At 35.4% G+C, this 18,388-nt stretch overlaps 1 protein-coding gene across 2 annotated transcripts in view; it reads left to right on the top strand.

Moving 5' to 3' along the window:
- LOC134843546 (uncharacterized) overlaps positions 1 to 18,388 on the top strand; it is a 40,336-nt gene that overhangs the window by 1,216 nt on the left and 20,732 nt on the right. The gene's annotated exons all lie outside the window — the stretch shown is intronic.

The following is an 18,388-nucleotide window of genomic DNA, read 5'->3' as shown; positions in this document are numbered from 1 at the left end:
CAACATTCAAAAAACCTTTCCATCTAATTTTGGTAAGCTTTGCAGATATACCAAAAGCTTGGTCACACTTTTTCTCTAACAGCAGGGGGCGGACGCCTTTCTTTCTAAGGGGTTCGACCCCCTGCCGACCCAAAGGGTCCCCCCTTTGTACTATTTTGAGATATCCATTTTTGGCTGACTGACCTTAATTTTTTTTAGGCGCCCCTAGGCGTGTTTGTCGGCTATCGAGCGTTTTGTTTCAAAAATCAAAATACCTAAGATAAATTGTTACGAAAAATTAAAACTACGTTTGTAGGAAATGAAAAAGAGCCTTCTCCATGCCATAAGCTGGATTTCTGCTGCTTTTTTCTCTTGTAGGTAGAAGTCCCGGCCAGTACACCTCAGTAAGATGAAGCATGGGAGCGAGTGCTACGCAATTGAAATTTTAACTTTAGATAATAGTTTTGGACCAGAGAAACTGACCCGGCCCAAAATGTGCCTCGTGAAAGCCCATTTCACGCCGGCTCAAGTATTTCAGTAAACGAGGGCAACAAAAGCTCTTTGAATTGAAGCCTAATCACTTTTTTTCGGTCAATATGATATGAAGGTTCCATGATTGAAATCGATTAAAAAACTCTTACACCCGTGCTCAGTCTTACCCGCACTGACAGAAATGGTTTCCGGTCGATTTAAATTGATTTTAAATTGATTTAAAATCGATCCAAATCGATTAACCATGTACATTATACGAACTTAAATGGATTTTAAATCGATTTAAATCGATCTTTTCGAAAATTTTAAATCAATTTAGGTGTCTAAAAAATCGATCCAAATCGATTTCTATGGATTTTCCGACTCACTAAAATCCATCCAAATCTCACTTAAATCCATCAGAATCTCACTTAAATCAATTTTAAATCGATTTAAATCGATCTTTTTGAAAATTTTAAATCAATTTAAGTGTCTAAAAAATCATTTTAAATCGATTTCGATGGATTTTCCGACACACTAAAATCGATTGTTTCGCTAACAAGGCAAGAAAACATGCTTTTTAGAAATTTAATTGTAATATTTTTTCTTGATTTTTTAAATAAAAACAGTCGTGCCAGATGTTTCAGAATTCAAGAAATAAACGAAAAATGTTAATATAAACCAGATTTTGAGCTGAAAAATATGCCATAAAATTATTAAAAATATATCAATGTAAATCAGATATTGGGTAAGAACCAATGTATTAAATAGAGAAAAAAAGTCGCTAAAAATCAAAATTTGAGCTCAAAACTATGCAACAAAAAGCTAGAAATTCACCATTGTAAATCAGATTTCGTGCATAACATATGTAACAAATCAAGAAAATTGTCAAAATAAACCAGATTTTGAGCTCAAATATATGCAATGAAAGCATAGAAAATCATGATTGTAAGTCAGATTTTGGGCATAACAATATTTGACAAATAAAGAAAAATGTCCATGTAAATCAGATTTTGAGTTCAAAAAATGTTCCGTTCTTAAGATTGTTTTGCTTCTTTTTCTGTTTAATATGTCGTTCATTTATTGCATTGATATTCATTTGTTGCCTAAGACAGCACAACAGAGAACCAGCCAAGCACAAGCGACGAAGCCAACTGCGCCTGAGGCCTAAGCAGCAGAGTAAAACTTAAAATAAATCAAAGTACATCACACAAAACATCACAAAGCAAACAGTGCGCGAGCAAATGCACAGTTTGCCTACACCCTCAGCTAAATTGAAAGCCTCAAGAGCGCCGCGAACAAGCAACCTTAACCTTAGGTACCAGGCTAAGCAAAAGCCACTTGGGCTAAGCAGGCAACGCAAAAAAAGGAACCTAGGCTAGCATTAGGGGAGGGGAGAACACACATAACCGAGGTTAAAGAGACGATCCAGGAAGAGAACTGCCACACCAGGCAACACAGGCAGAGAACCAGCCAAGCACTGGTATAGTCTTTGCGCGAGGAAAATACGGCTTTCTGCCTTAAAAAATCTCTGACATCAAAATATCTTAAAATGATTTATAAATCAGAGAAGAATATCAAACAAAATGTTTGGCAATACACATCTTGGGAAGTTTTAAGACAGTTGAAGAGGTTAATGGTAACTTCTCTCCGAAAAACAGGACAAATGAAAAGGAACCAGTCTGGTCTGTCATGCGACGGTTCGTGAAATTTGAATAGGGCCGCAACAAAGCTATATGGATCGATTTGAGTGTCTAATTTAAGGAATTTAGAGGGAAAAATTACATTTGGTATAACTGATGGGGGGATAAGAATGGTTGGGGGGGGGGGGGGGGTGGCTGCTGGAGCTCAAGAAAAGGAAGAGAAACCACAAGCTTCGAACTTCATTCAGACTCAGCTGGAGTTGGAACTGATTCCACGGACTCTAATAATGGTAGTGCACAAAAGGAGTACGGCTGAAAACGATCTATGTTTCATTTCAAATGAGAAAAACGACAAGTTTTTCATCCAAAATTACCTTGGAAAATGAATATATAGAAAAAAAACACAAATAATTATGCGGTGAAACTGGTGCATGATGTTCCGATCACGTTCTTATGCGTTGCGTTTGTCTAACTTTTACCTCAAAATCAGTGAAAAAATCTGTTTTAGTCAAAAATCAACATTTCTTTTGCAGCGATTCAGCAGAATCAACACTAAAAACTCCTCTTAATTGGTTGAATTTAGAAGAAAAATTCATATCTGGTATAACTGATGGGGGATAAGAATGGGGGGGGGGTTGCAGGATCAGAATTGCGTTGAAAAACACTTGGCCATTGGCGCCCGCACCGTCCATCACCATCTGAGGGGGTCCCACTTGGCCTGAAAGCTCAAAAACGGGCTGAGTGCTGCCAAAACTAAATGCAAAAACTAATAGAAATAAAAGGATTCGGAAATTTAATTTGGAGTATAAAACTAAAAACTTTGTAATCAAAATCAAAAACGATAGCATGTTTTTAGAGTTTAATTATATAAAACTTCTATATGGTTGTTTGCTTAATTTGATCGGTTAAAAATGGAAAGAAAGCAAAGCAGAGTGTCAAAAATTGTCATAGTATTGTTGCCAACAATGTCTTTTAACCGGCAAAATTCAAGCCAAGTTTTTACCGTTTGTTTACAAATTCTGACAAATTGTCAAAAAGTATAACTAAAAACAAATTGGCTTCAAATCAAGCAAAAAAAATTGTTCCGATCACATTCTTATGCATTGCGTTCGTCTGTCTACCTCTTACCTCAAAATCAGTGAAAAATCTGTTTTAGACAAAAATCAACATTTTTTTTGCAGCGATTTAACAGATTCAACACTAAGAACTCCTCTTTTAATTGAATGAATTTAGAGGAAAAAATTACATCTGGTATAACTGATGGGGATAAGAATTGGGGGGGGGGGGGGTTGCGGGATCAGAATTGCGTTGAAAAACACTTGGCCATTGGGGCCCGCACCGTCCACCACCATCTGAGAGGATCCCACGTTTGGGGGGGGGCGGTTGATCTTGTTTTACAAGCATTTTAGTCAATTTTGGTATCTGTAGCGACACGTAACAAAAGTTTTCATTTTTTTAGTCATTCGAAAGTTTGAAGAAAAAAAAGAAGTGAAAAAAATCAATTTAAATTGAATTAAAATCGATTTCATTTTAGGTCAGATTTAGGATCCATTCAAATCGATTTTAATTCAATTTAAATTGATTTTTTTCACTTCTTTTTTTTCTTCAAACTACTATCAATATAATCAATTCACATGTTACGCTTAGACAACTAAATCCATTTTTTCCCGCAAAAATTTTATGCTTTATATTTTATTTTAAATAAAGAAAAATGTCCATGTAAATCAGATTTTGAGTTCAAAAAATGTTCCGTTCTTAAGATTGTTTTGCTTCTTTTTCTGTTTAATATGTCGTTCATTTGTTGCATTGATATTCATTTGTTGCCTAAGACAGCACAACAGAGAACCAGCCAAGCACAAGCGACGAAGCCAACTGCGCCTGAGGCCTAAGCAGCAGAGTAAAACTTAAAATAAATCAAAGTACATCACACAAAACATCACAAAGCAAACAGTGCGCGAGCAAATGCACAGTTTGCCTACACCCTCAGCTAAATTGAAAGCCTCAAGAGCGCCGCGAACGAGCAACCTTAACCTTAGACACCAGGCTAAGCAAAAGCCACTTGGGCTAAGCAGGCAACGCAAAAAAAGGAACCTAGGCTAGCATTAGGGGAGGGGAGAACACACATAACCGAGGTTAAAGAGACGATCCAGGAAGACAACTGCCACACCAGGCAACACAGGCAGAGAACCAGCCAAGCACTGGTATAGTCTTTGCGCGAGGAAAATACGGCTTTCTGCCTTACAAAATCTCTGACATCAAAATATCTTAAAATGATTTATAAATCAGAGAAGAATATCAAACAAAATGTTTGGCAATACACATCTTGGGAAGTTTTAAGACAGTTGAAGAGGTTAATGGTAACTTCTCTCCGAAAAACAGGACAAATGAAAAGGAACCAGTCTGGTCTGTCATGCGACGGATCGTGAAATTTGAATAGGGCCGCAACAAAGCTATATGGATCGATTTGAGTGTCTAATTTAAGGAATTTAGAGGGAAAAATTTTATTTGGTATAACTGATGGGGGGATAAGAATGGTTGGGGGGGGGGGGGGGTGGCTGCTGGAGCTCAAGAAAAGGAAGACAAACCACAAGCTTCGAACTTCATTCAGACTCAGCTGGAGTTGGAACTGATTCCACGGACTCTAATAATGGTAGTGCACAAAAGGAGTACGGCCGAAAACGATCTATGTTTCATTTCAAATGAGAAAAACGACAAGTTTTTCATCCAAAATTACCTTGGTAATTAATTTGAAAATGAACATATAGAAAAAAAAACACAAATAATTATGCGGTGAAACTGGTGCATGATGTTCCGATCACGTTCTTATGCGTTGCGTTTGTCTAACTTTTACCTCAAAATCAGTGAAAAAATCTGTTTTAGTCAAAAATCAACATTTCTTTTGCAGCGATTCAGCAGACTCAACACTAAAAACTCCTCTTAATTGGTTGAATTTAGAAGAAAAATTCATATCTGGTATAACTGAGGGGGGATAAGAATGGGGGAGGGGGGGTTGCAGGATCAGAATTGCGTTGAAAAACACTTGGCCATTGGCGCCCGCACCGTCCATCACCATCTGAGGGGGTCCCACTTGTTGGGAACCAACTGGGCCTGAAAGCTCAAAAACGGGCTGAGTGCTGCCAAAACTAAATGCAAAAACTAATAGAAATAAAAGGATTCGGAAATTTAATTTGGAGTATAAAACTAAAAACTTTGTAATCAAAATCAAAAACGATAGCATGTTTTTAGAGTTTAATTATATAAAACTTCTATATGGTTGTTTGCTTAATTTGATCGGTTAAAAGTGGAAAGAAAGCAAAGAAGAGTGTCAAAAATTGTCATAGTATTGTTGCCAACAATGTCTTTTAACCGGCAAAATTCAAGCCAAGTTTTTACCGTTTGTTTACAAATTCTGACAAATTGTCAAAAAGTATAACTAAAAACAAATTGGCTTCAAATCAAGCAAAAAAAATTGTTCCGATCACATTCTTATGCATTGCGTTCGTCTGTCTACCTCTTACCTCAAAATCAGTGAAAAATCTGTTTTAGACAAAAATCAACATTTTTTTTGCAGCGATTTAACAGATTCAACACTAAGAACTCCTCTTTTAATTGAATGAATTTAGAGGAAAAAATTACATCTGGTATAACTGATGGGGATAAGAATTGGGGGGGGGGGTTGCGGGATCAGAATTGCGTTGAAAAACACTTGGCCATTGGGGCCCGCACCGTCCACCACCATCTGAGAGAATCCCACGTTTGGGGGGGGGGCGGTTGATCTTGTTTTACAAGCATTTTAGTCAATTTTGGTATCTGTAGCGACACGTAACAAACGTTTTCATTTTTTTAGTCATTCGAAAGTTTGAAGAAAAAAAAGAAGTGAAAAAAATCAATTTAAATTGAATTAAAATCGATTTGGATTGATTTCATTTTAGGTCAGATTTAGGATCCATTCAAATCGATTTAAAATCGACTGGAATCGATTTTTTTAACGTTGAAATTAAATCGATTTAAATCTCTGCTTTGCTCTTCTCAATTATCTTTCAAAACATGAAGATCTGTTGTGGAAAACCGAATCTGTTACTCCCAGGGGCTGCTATTCAGTCACCCATTTCGCAAGCCGTGAGTTGAATTGGTCGTTCTCACAACCGCTCGTCAACCTGATGCCGGTTTTTGCACCTTTGGGGCGGAAGATGTTTGAAACAATAACGAATTGGAACATTTCTAGCGGTCGTAGCTCAGCGTAATTGTATCCTAAAGTTCATAGCCTCAAAATTCAGCTCACGTAGGCTCAGTAGCGGATTTGAGGGGGGAGGGGGCGGAGGCGGATTCTTTTTTCCCTCAGGGGTTCGACTCCCCGCCGACCCAAAGGGTCCCCCTTTGTAATTTTTTGAGATATCCACTTTTGGCTGACTGACCTTAAACTTCTAAAGGCGCCTTTGACGCCAATCTACACTAATTTTGAGTGCACCGAAAACACCCGATTTTTTGGTCGACATTTTCCAAAAATTGCATAAAAACGCCTTTTTTGGCCTGTTTTTCACAAACTTGCCTGCGGTGCAGAGAATTTTGTCAAATTAGGGTCTTTGTAGTGTTTTGGGATAGCTCAGAAAATCAATTTGGTCGACCTAGAAAAAAGGTCGACAAAATATTTTAAAAATTTTTGAAAATCCCCCCCCCCCTTGAAAAATTCCTAGATCCGTGCCTGCGTAGGCTACTTGAATAGAAAACTAGTGGTTAGGTTTTCTGAATGCTTTAATAATTTAACAGTTTAACGGTTGCGAATTTTTTTATTTGGTTGAGTATATTCAATAAAAACACATGAAAACGCCCGCAATCTTGTCAAAAGACCTATCTGTAGACAAGTGCTTCGATTTTAATCGTGCTTTGTTGTATGATTTGAAACTGATGCTTTTCTTTTTTAACTGATCAACTCAACCAGAAGAGAGCAACCGCCGTCTATTATTTCATGTGGAGAGCTGTACAAAATGCTTTCTGGTCTCCCGATTCTGTATAATTTTTATTTAAAATTTTGGAGCAAGAATGCCAAGATCCAATTTTTCGAATTTTTTCAATATATTTTTTATGCGGCGATGGCATTCCTTCAAATCCTGGTTTCCCTCTGAAACAATTCACCTTCCAGAGAAACTAAGAGACTATGAAAATACTAAATCTTGATTGCAGGAAATCAAAAAGAAAACAATTTTGTTCCACAAAAATTGGTTAATTCAAAAACCCGCATCTGAGAAAATTGAAAAGAAAGAATTGATTTTGATGAACTTTTGGTCTAAAACTTTATCAATATAATCAATTCACATGTTACGCTTAGACAACTAAATCCATTTTTTTCCGCAAAAATTTTATGCTTTATATTTTATTTGAAGTTCATTTTAATGGATTATATAAAAGTAGAAAATAACAAAAAAAATGGAATTTTCACCTTCCTTGTTTCGCTTCGATTTCAAAATACATTAGAAAAATGAATTGATTACAAAACACGCTCTAAAACCAAAAATATAGGTTGAAAACATGATAATAATCACTGGGTTCCACCTGAATCCCTCACACTAGAGCCAACCCCCCTCTCTTCTCGCCAGAATCAACCCGTCACCCCCACCTGAGCCAATCACCCCATCTCAGCCACCCATCCAACCTAAACTACTACCACGCCCCCAACTGAAGTCCCTTCTCTACCTGAACCATCCCCCCACCTGTCCCATTCCCCCCAGCTGAAATAACCCCCAGCCCGCGCCAGAACCAACCCCCCACCTGAAACTACACAACACCCCACCTAATCCGATTAAGGTGGGGTGTGGGGGTTGGATCAGGTGGGGGGAAGGTGGGGGTAAGAAAATAAGGGGGCTCAGAAGCACACGTTAAGGGGAGGGTTATAAGGATGCAAAGGGGCAAACGCTAGGAATGAGGTAACGGAAGGGGGATTAGGCTACCTCCAGTTTTACCCTCCTCCTCCCAAAGTTTCCAATAACTTAAATAGAGAAACCTTTTCGATTTAAAACCCGTTACGTATCAAGGAACAATGTAGTCGTTCGTAAGCTTTTGCCTTGACCAACAAGTTTGTAAAAGGGTTAAAAAATAAAATAACAATTTCCTTTGCGAGACCAAACTTGTAAACGTGTTCCGAAACGAGACCGTTTCTTTCAATTTTTCAAACATGCTGACAAAATTTCAACATTTTTCTGCATTTCTCTCCAAATTTCACAGACAAAAAACTGCCTATAACTTTTTCATAGGAAATTAGTCTGTTATCTCTGGAGGCTCAAAACTATTCTAATAACAGCATACAAAAAATCGAGTGCAACAAAAACGCAACCTGAGTAAATAAAAGAAATGAGAAGCTACAATTTCTGGAAAGATTCAGCAGTCTTATATTAGAATATGTTTCTTCAGCAAAAAAAAACCAAACTTGGAGTCTACTTTGGAAAGCAAATGCTAACATAATTAACGACAGTTGAACTTGAAAACGATGAAATTTTACTTACCAACTTTTTTATTATTTTAAAAGAATAACCATGAATGGCGACAACTTGAAATCATTTGATATTCAATTGGTTTTTGTTCTTCTGAAAACATTTTTGATGTGAGCAATATGTCAAGAATGTTCAACTTTCTAGCAAAATTTTTATTTTTGTTCAGACGTCTTTTGCCACCTTTAAAAGTTGTTATAGTATATTTTTCCTCCAATTTTTTAAAAAGAAATGTTTCCTTTTTTTTCAAAATTGTAAAATTGTTTGTAAAGTTCAGTTTTTGGCCCTGAACACTTATTCGAAGTCTATTACAGTTTGAGAAGTTGTTATAAAAGTCTTTCTTGCATACGCGCATTGATAACGAGGAGCATCTTTTTGGCTCACGATCAGGACGTTTTACCATTTAAATGCAAGCGTTAGTTTTTCGGTACAAAATTACTTTCTAAATGATGGTAAGCTAACAAAAATTTAATTTTTTTTCGAAATATTTAGCTTCGAAAAAATTGACTTATTTCAAAGCGGTTAAGTGGTCACAAAGTGTTTGAGTAGCAAAAAAGATTTGATTCGTTTTTGTTGAAGAACAACATTAGAAACTCTTTTAAGTTTTGCTGACTTTTCTGCTTAATTTCGAGAAATTGATCTGTGACAATTTGCTTATCCTAATTCACTCATCAATTACCTGCTGAGCACGTTTTGTTTGTCAAACCAATAAATTTTTTGTGAAACTTTTTGCTTTCTCTCAATTGCTTTTATAAATTAAACCTGATTAACCTGATTTTTTAAACATTTCCTAATTGATGTTAGATGCGAGTTGGTTTCATTGCATCCAATTTTTAAAGCTCAAGCCGTAGTTTTATGTTTTCTCAAATTTTTATTCCGACTTTTGAAACGAAAGTAACGGAATACTTGAGCTCGGGGTGGGTTTTTTTTCTTCAGACAAATTTCGACTTTTTAACTAGTCATTTTTGACGGAATTTTTTTTATATCATTCGAAAGGTATTATCGTCTGGAATTTGAATTTGAAAAGATATTTCACCTGTGATCAGTTTTCGTAAATTTATTGGGGTTTAAACATAGCCATTTTAGCCAATTTGGACTATTTTGACGTTCGAGTTATTTCGCGCTATTAACGCGTAAGCGAGGTTTAATCCATCTGAGAAATCGTTCCAAATCGGTTCAAGGAAGCTTATATGCCATAATTGATTTGTTGATAGAAGCAAAATCTATCACTTTGTACTTAATTTGACTCAACACTAAAAACTCCTCTTAATTGGTTGAATTTAGAAGAAAAATTCATATCTGGTATAACTGATGGGGGATAAGAATGGGGGGGGGGGGGGGTTGCTGGATCAGAATTGCGTTGAAAAACACTTGGCCCTTGGCGCCCGCACCGTCCATCACCATCTGAGGGGGTCCCACTTGTTGGGAACCAACTGGGCCTGAAAGCTCAAAAACGGGCTGAGTGCTGCCAAAACTAAATGCAAAAACTAATAGAAATAAAAGGATTCGGAAATTTAATTTGGAGTATAAAACTAAAAACTTTGTAATCAAAATCAAAAACGATAGCATGTTTTTAGAGTTTAATTATATAAAACTTCTATATGGTTGTTTGCTTAATTTGATCGGTTAAAAATGGAAAGAAAGCAAAGCAGAGTGTCAAAAATTGTCATAGTATTGTTGCCAACAATGTCTTTTAACCGGCAAAATTCAAGCCAAGTTTTTACCGTTTGTTTACAAATTCTGACAAATTGTCAAAAAGTATAACTAAAAACAGATTGGCTTCAAATCAAGCCAAAAAAATTGTTCCGATCACATTCTTATGCATTGCGTTCGTCTGTCTACCTCTTACCTCAAAATCAGTGAAAAATCTGTTTTAGACAAAAATCAACATTTTTTTTGCAGCGATTTAACAGATTCAACACTAAGAACTCCTCTTTTAATTGAATGAATTTAGAGGAAAAAATTACATCTGGTATAACTGATGGGGATAAGAATTGGGGGGGGGGGGGTTGCGGGATCAGAATTGCGTTGAAAAACACTTGGCCATTGGCGCCCGCACCGTCCACCACCATCTGAGAGGATCCCACGTTTGGGGGGGGGGGGGGGGCGGTTGATCTTGTTTTACAAGCATTTTAGTCAATTTTGGTATCTGTAGCGACACGTAACAAAAGTTTTCATTTTTTTAGTCATTCGAAAGTTTGAAGAAAAAAAAGAAGTGAAAAAAATCAATTTAAATTGAATTAAAATCGATTTCATTTTAGGTCAGATTTAGGATCCATTCAAATCGATTTAAAATCGACTGGAATCGATTTTTTTAACGTTGAAATTAAATCGATTTAAATCTCTGCTTTGCTCTTCTCAATTATCTTTCAAAACATGAAGATCTGTTGTGGAAAACCGAATCTGTTACTCCCAGGGGCTGCTATTCAGTCACCCATTTCGCAAGCCGTGAGTTGAATTGGTCGTTCTCACAACCGCTCGTCAACCTGATGCCGGTTTTTGCACCTTTGGGGCGGAAGATGTTTGAAACAATAACGAATTGGAACATTTCTAGCGGTCGTAGCTCAGCGTAATTGTATCCTAAAGTTCATAGCCTCAAAATTCAGCTCACGTAGGCTCAGTAGCGGATTTGAGGGGGGAGGGGGCGGAGGCGGATTCTTTTTTCCCTCAGGGGTTCGACTCCCCGCCGACCCAAAGGGTCCCCCTTTGTAATTTTTTGAGATATCCACTTTTGGCTGACTGACCTTAAACTTCTAAAGGCGCCTTTGACGCCAATCTACACTAATTTTGAGTGCACCGAAAACACCCGATTTTTTGGTCGACATTTTCCAAAAATTGCATAAAAACGCCTTTTTTGGCCTGTTTTTCACAAACTTGCCTGCGGTGCAGAGAATTTTGTCAAATAAGGGTCTTTGTAGTGTTTTGGGATAGCTCAGAAAATCAATTTGGTCGACCTAGAAAAAAGGTCGACAAAATATTTTAAAAATTTTTGAAAATCCCCCCCCCCTTGAAAAATTCCTAGATCCGTGCCTGCGTAGGCTACTTGAATAGAAAACTAGTGGTTAGGTTTTCTGAATGCTTTAATAATTTAACAGTTTAACGGTTGCGAATTTTTTTATTTGGTTGAGTATATTCAATAAAAACACATGAAAACGCCCGCAATCTTGTCAAAAGACCTATCTGTATAGACAAGTGCTTCGATTTTAATCGTGCTTTGTTGTATGATTTGAAACTGATGCTTTTCTTTTTTAACTGATCAACTCGACCAGAAGAGAGCAACCGCCGTCTATTATTTCATGTGGAGAGCTGTACAAAATGCTTTCTGGTCTCCCGATTCTGTATAATTTTTATTTAAAATTTTGGAGCAAGAATGCCAAGATCCAATTTTTCGAATTTTTTCAATATATTTTTTATGCGGCGATGGCATTCCTTCAAATCCTGGTTTCCCTCTGAAACAATTCACCTTCCAGAGAAACTAAGAGACTATGAAAATACTAAATCTTGATTGCAGGAAATCAAAAAGAAAACAATTTTGTTCCACAAAAATTGGTTAATTCAAAAACCCGCATCTGAGAAAATTGAAAAGAAAGAATTGATTTTGATGAACTTTTGGTCTAAAACTTTATCAATATAATCAATTCACATGTTACGCTTAGACAACTAAATCCATTTTTTCCCGCAAAAATTTTATGCTTTATATTTTATTTGAAGTTCATTTTAATGGATTATATAAAAGTAGAAAATAACAAAAAAAATGGAATTTTCACCTTCCTTGTTTCGCTTCGATTTCAAAATACATTAGAAAAATGAATTGATTACAAAACACGCTCTAAAACCAAAAATATAGGTTGAAAACATGATAATAATCACTGGGTTAAACCGTTCCACCTGAATCCCTCACACTAGAGCCAACCCCCCTCTCTTCTCGCCAGAATCAACCCGTCACCCCCACCTGAACCAATCACCCCATCTCAGCCACCCATCCAACCTAAACTACTACCACGCCCCCAACTGAAGTCCCTTCTCTACCTGAACCATCCCCCCACCTGTCCCATTCCCCCCAGCTGAAATAACCCCCAGCCCGCGCCAGAACCGACCCCCCACCTGAAACTACACAACACCCCACCATCTCCGATTAAGGTGGGGTGTGGGGGTTGGATCAGGTGGGGGGAAGGTGGGGGTAAGAAAATAAGGGGGCTCAGAAGCACACGTTAAGGGGAGGGTTATAAGGATGCAAAGGGGCAAACGCTAGGAATGAGGTAACGGAAGGGGGATTAGGCTACCTCCAGTTTTACCCCCCTCCTCCCAAAGTTTCCAATAACTTAAATAGAGAAACCTTTTCGATTTAAAACCCGTTACGTATCAAGGAACAATGTAGTCGTTCGTAAGCTTTTGCCTTGACCAACAAGTTTGTAAAAGGGTTAAAAAATAAAATAACAATTTCCTTTGCGAGACCAAACTTGTAAACGTGTTCCGAAACGAGACCGTTTCTTTCAATTTTTCAAACATGCTGACAAAATTTCAACATTTTTCTGCATTTCTCTCCAAATTTCACAGACAAAAAACTGCCTATAACTTTTTCATAGGAAATTAGTCTGTTATCTCTGGAGGCTCAAAACTATTCTAATAACAGCATACAAAAAATCGAGTGCAACAAAAACGCAACCTGAGTAAATAAAAGAAATGAGAAGCTACAATTTCTGGAAAGATTCAGCAGTCTTATATTAGAATATGTTTCTTCAGCAAAAAAAAACCAAACTTGGAGTCTACTTTGGAAAGCAAATGCTAACATAATTAACGACAGTTGAACTTGAAAACGATGAAATTTTACTTACCAACTTTTTTATTATTTTAAAAGAATAACCATGAATGGCGACAACTTGAAATCATTTGATATTCAATTGGTTTTTGTTCTTCTGAAAACATTTTTGATGTGAGTAATATGTCAAGAATGTTCAACTTTCTAGCAAAATTTTTATTTTTGTTCAGACGTCTTTTGCCACCTTTAAAAGTTGTTATAGTATATTTTTCCTCCAATTTTTTAAAAAGAAATGTTTCCTTTTTTTTCAAAATTGTAAAATTGTTTGTAAAGTTCAGTTTTTGGCCCTGAACACTTATTCGAAGTCTATTACAGTTTGAGAAGTTGTTATAAAAGTCTTTCTTGCATACGCGCATTGATAACGAGGAGCATCTTTTTGGCTCACGATCAGGACGTTTTACCATTTAAATGCAAGCGTTAGTTTTTCGGTACAAAATTACTTTCTAAATGATGGTAAGCTAACAAAAATTTAATTTTTTTTCGAAATATTTAGCTTCGAAAAAATTGACTTATTTCAAAGCGGTTAAGTGGTCACAAAGTGTTTGAGTAGCAAAAAAGATTTGATTCGTTTTTGTTGAAGAACAGCATTAGAAACTCTTTTAAGTTTTGCTGACTTTTCTGCTTAATTTCGAGAAATTGATCTGTGACAATTTGCTTATCCTAATTCACTCATCAATTACCTGCTGAGCACATTTTGTTTGTCAAACCAATAAATTTTTTGTGAAACTTTTTGCTTTCTCTCAATTGCTTTTATAAATTAAACATGATTAACCTGATTTTTTAAACATTTCCTAATTGATGTTAGATGCGAGTTGGTTTCATTGCATCCAATTTTTAAAGCTCAAGCCGTAGTTTTATGTTTTCTCAAATTTTTATTCCGACTTTTGAAACGAAAGTAACGGAATACTTGAGCTCGGGGTGGGTTTTTTTTCTTCAGACAAATTTCGACTTTTTAACTAGTCATTTTTGACGGAATTTTTTTTATATCATTCGAAAGGTATTATCGTCTTGAATTTGAATTTGAAAAGATATTTCACCTGTGATCAATTTTCGTAAATTTATTGGGGTTTAAACATAGCCATTTTAGCCAATTTGGACTATTTTAACGTTCGAGTTATTTTGCGCTATTAACGCGTAAGCGAGGTTTAATCCATCTGAGAAATCGTTCCAAATCGGTTCAAGGAAGCTTATATGCCATAATTGATTTGTTGATAGAAGCAAAATCTATCACTTTGTACTTAATTTGACGTGTGGGGGGAATTTCGAGTATGGGGGAATCTCAGATATTTTTTTAATTTTTAAATTTATTTTATTACTATTATCTGTAGACAAGTGCTTCGATTTTAATCGTGCTTTGTTGTATGATTTGAAACTGATGCTTTTCTTTTTTAACGGATCAACTCGACCAGAAGAGAGCAACCGCTGTCTATTAGTTCATGTGGTGAGCTGTACAAAATGCTTTCTGGTCTCCCGATTCTGTATAATTTTTATTAAAAATTTTGGAACAAGAATGCCAAGATTCAATTTTTCGAATTTTTTCAATATATTTTTTTATGCGGCGACGGCATTCCTTCAAATCCTGGTTTCCCTCTGAAATAAATCACATTCCAGAGAAACTAAGAGACTATGAAAATACTAAATCTTGATTGCAGGAAATCAAAAAGAAAACAATTTTGTTCCACAAAACTACTCAAAAATTGGTTATTCAAAAACCCGCTTCTGAGAAAATTGAAAAAAAAAATTGATTTTAATGAACTTTTGGTCTAAAATTTTATCAATATAATCGATTCACATGTTACGCTTAGACAACTAAATCCATTTTTCTTGCAAAAATTTTACGCATCATATATTATATTTGAAGTCCATTTTAATGGATTATATAAAAGTAGAAAATAACAAAAAAAATTGGATATTTTTCACCTTCCTTGTTTCGCTTCGATTTCAAAAAACATTAGAAAAACGAATTGATAACAAAACACGCTCTAAAACCAAAAATATAGGTTAAAAACGTGATAATAATCACTGGGTTAAACCATTCCACCTGAATACCCCACACTAGAGCCAATCATTTGCTTTCTCTCAATTGCTTTTCTAAATTAAACCTGATTAACCTGATTTTTTAAACATTTCCTAATTGATGTTAGATGCGAGTTGGTTTCATTGCATCCAGTTTTTAAAGCTTAAGCCGTAGTTTTATGTTTTCTCAAATTTTTATTCCGACTTTTGAAACGAAAGTAACGGAGTACTTGAGCTCGGGGTGGGTTTTTTTTCTTCAGACAAATTTCGCCTTTTTAACTAGTCATTTTTGACGGAATTTTTTTTTATATCATTCGAAAGGTATTATCGTCTTGAATTTGAATTTGAAAAGATATTTCACCTGTGATCAGTTTTCGTAAATTTATTGGGGTTTAAACATAGCCATTTTAGCCAATTTGGACTATTTTAACGTTCGAGTTATTTCGCGCTATTAACGCGTAAGCGAGGTTTAATCCATCTGAGAAATCGTTCCAAATCGGTTCAAGGAAGCTTATATGCCATAATTGATTTGTTGATAGAAGCAAAATCTATCACTTTGTACTTAATTTGACGTGTGGGGGGAATTTCGAGTATGGGGGAATCTCAGATCTTTTTTTAATTTTTAAATTTATTTTATTACTATTATCTGTAGACAAATGCTTCGATTTTAATCGTGCTTTGTTCTATGATTTGAAACTGATGCTTTTCTTTTTTAACTGATCAACTCGACCAGAAGAGAGCAACCGCCTTCTATTAGTTCATGTGGTGAGCTGTACAAAATGCTTTCTGGTCTCCCGATTCTGAATAATTTTTATTAAAAATTTTGGAACAAGAATGCCAAGATTCAATTTTTCGAATTTTTTCAATATATTTTTTATGCGGCGACGGCATTCCTTCAAATCCTGTTTTACCTCTGAAATAAATCACATTCCAGAGAAACTAAGAGACTATGAAAACACTAAATCTTGATTGCAGGAAATCAAACAGAATACAATTTTTTTCCAAAAATCTACTCAAAAATTGGTTATTTAAAAACCGCATCTGAGAAAATTGAAAAAAAAAATTGATTTTAATGAACTTTTGGTCTAAAATTTTATCAATATAATCGATTCACATGTTACGCTTAGACAACTAAATCTATTTTTCTCGCAAAAATTTTACGCATTATATTTTATTTGAAGTCCATTTTAATGGATTATATAAAAGTAGAAAATAACAAAAAAAAATGGATATTTTTCACCTTCCTTGTTTCGCTTCGATTTCAAAATACATTAGAAAAACGAATTGATAACAAAACACGCTCTAAAACCAAAAATATAGGTTGAAAACGTGATAATAATCACTGGGTTAAACCGTTCCACCTGAATCCCCCACACTAGAGCCAACCATTTGCTTTCTTTCAATTGCTTTTCTAAATTAAACCTGATTAACCTGATTTTTTAAACATGTCCTAATTGATGTTAGATGCGAGTTGGTTTCATTGCATCCAGTTTTTAAAGCTCAAGCCGTAGTTTTATGTTTTCTCAAATTTTTATTCCGACTTTTGTAACCAAAGTAACGGAATATTTGAGCTCGGGGTGGGTTTTTTTTTCTTCAGACAAATTTCGACTTTTTAACTAGTCATTTTTGACGAATTTTTTTTTTATCATTCGAAAGGTATTATCGTCTTGAACTTGAATTTGAAAAGATATTTTACCTGTGATCAGTTTCCGTAAAGTTATTGGGGTTTAAACATAGCCATTTTAGCCAATTTGGACTATATTAACGTGCGAGATATTTCGCGCTATTAACGCGTAAGCGAGGTTTATTCCATCTGAGAAATTGTTCCAAATCGGTTCAAGGAAGCTTATTTGCCATAATTGATTTGTTGATAGAAGCAAAATCTATCACTTTGTACTTAATTTGACGTGTGGGAGGGTTTTGTTGAGTGTGGGGGAATCTCAGATATTTTTTTAATGTTTAAATTTATTTTATTACTTTTAAATTTTTTCATGTTATCACTGCTCCATAGACCTTAAAAGGCAGTCGAACATTCATGTCTTCGCCTTGTTACGAGCAGTCTTGTTTACCTCACGGCTGGCTAGTTTTTCTTTCCCATTGAATAAAAAGAACTGCGTAGTACTATCCGTTGAAGAATACAAATGAGCTCTTAAATTTGGGAGGCTTTGGAATCTACTTGATTCTAAAGTTTGTTCCAAAAATAAAACACAAAAAAAAACCATCAAAATCGGGAGAAAACAAAAAAGTTTTCAGGAAATAAATTTATTTAAGTTTCATTAACCAGTGAGATGAACCATTTATTTACGAATGCTTTTGTCATTATGCATCTGCACATTTTTCCTGAGTGGATTGTCATTACGTTTAAGCATTTCGTTGCAAAACTAACAAATTGGATTCAAAATTGCAATCCGAAAATATAGCAAGGGTGCAAAAGTCAAATCCTTGTTCAACTTGAAACACAAACTTAATAATTTATCAATCTGAAAAACAAAAAAAAAACGAACGCAAGATAATGGAAAATCTAAACAATAGAATTTGATAGTTAAATTTAATAAGGATAAAAAACCTAAAGTTGATTGAGCAATTTGAAGAAAAAATTAACTATAATAAATCTTTTGCAACATGCGGCAACTCAAAAAGACGTGTTTCTATGCGAACATCCATAAATAATCACACAATATCAAATCGACGGCAAAATTCAAGATACACTTACAAGTACTTATCTTACATTAAACCGTTTGTCACAATCATAACGTTTGATCGGAACTGTTTATCCCATATTGAATTAAAAATGCGAAGGTAAACTTTAGGTAAAAGTACGAACGGCTGTGGGTGTTTACTTGTTGTTACCTAAACTAACAAAACATTGAACAAAAATGCACACATGGATCTCAAATTCTCCAATTTCTTCCTTTCTATTGAGTAGGATTCGACCAGAAACAAGAAGAAAAATAAGTTTTTGAAGAAAAGTTTAAGAT

Source organism: Symsagittifera roscoffensis, chromosome 4, assembly GCF_963678635.1.
Source record: "Symsagittifera roscoffensis chromosome 4, txSymRosc1.1, whole genome shotgun sequence".
NCBI lineage: Eukaryota > Metazoa > Xenacoelomorpha > Acoela > Convolutidae > Symsagittifera > Symsagittifera roscoffensis.
Note: the sequence above shows the minus strand (reverse complement) of the source record. Positions and strands in the feature narration are given on the sequence as shown.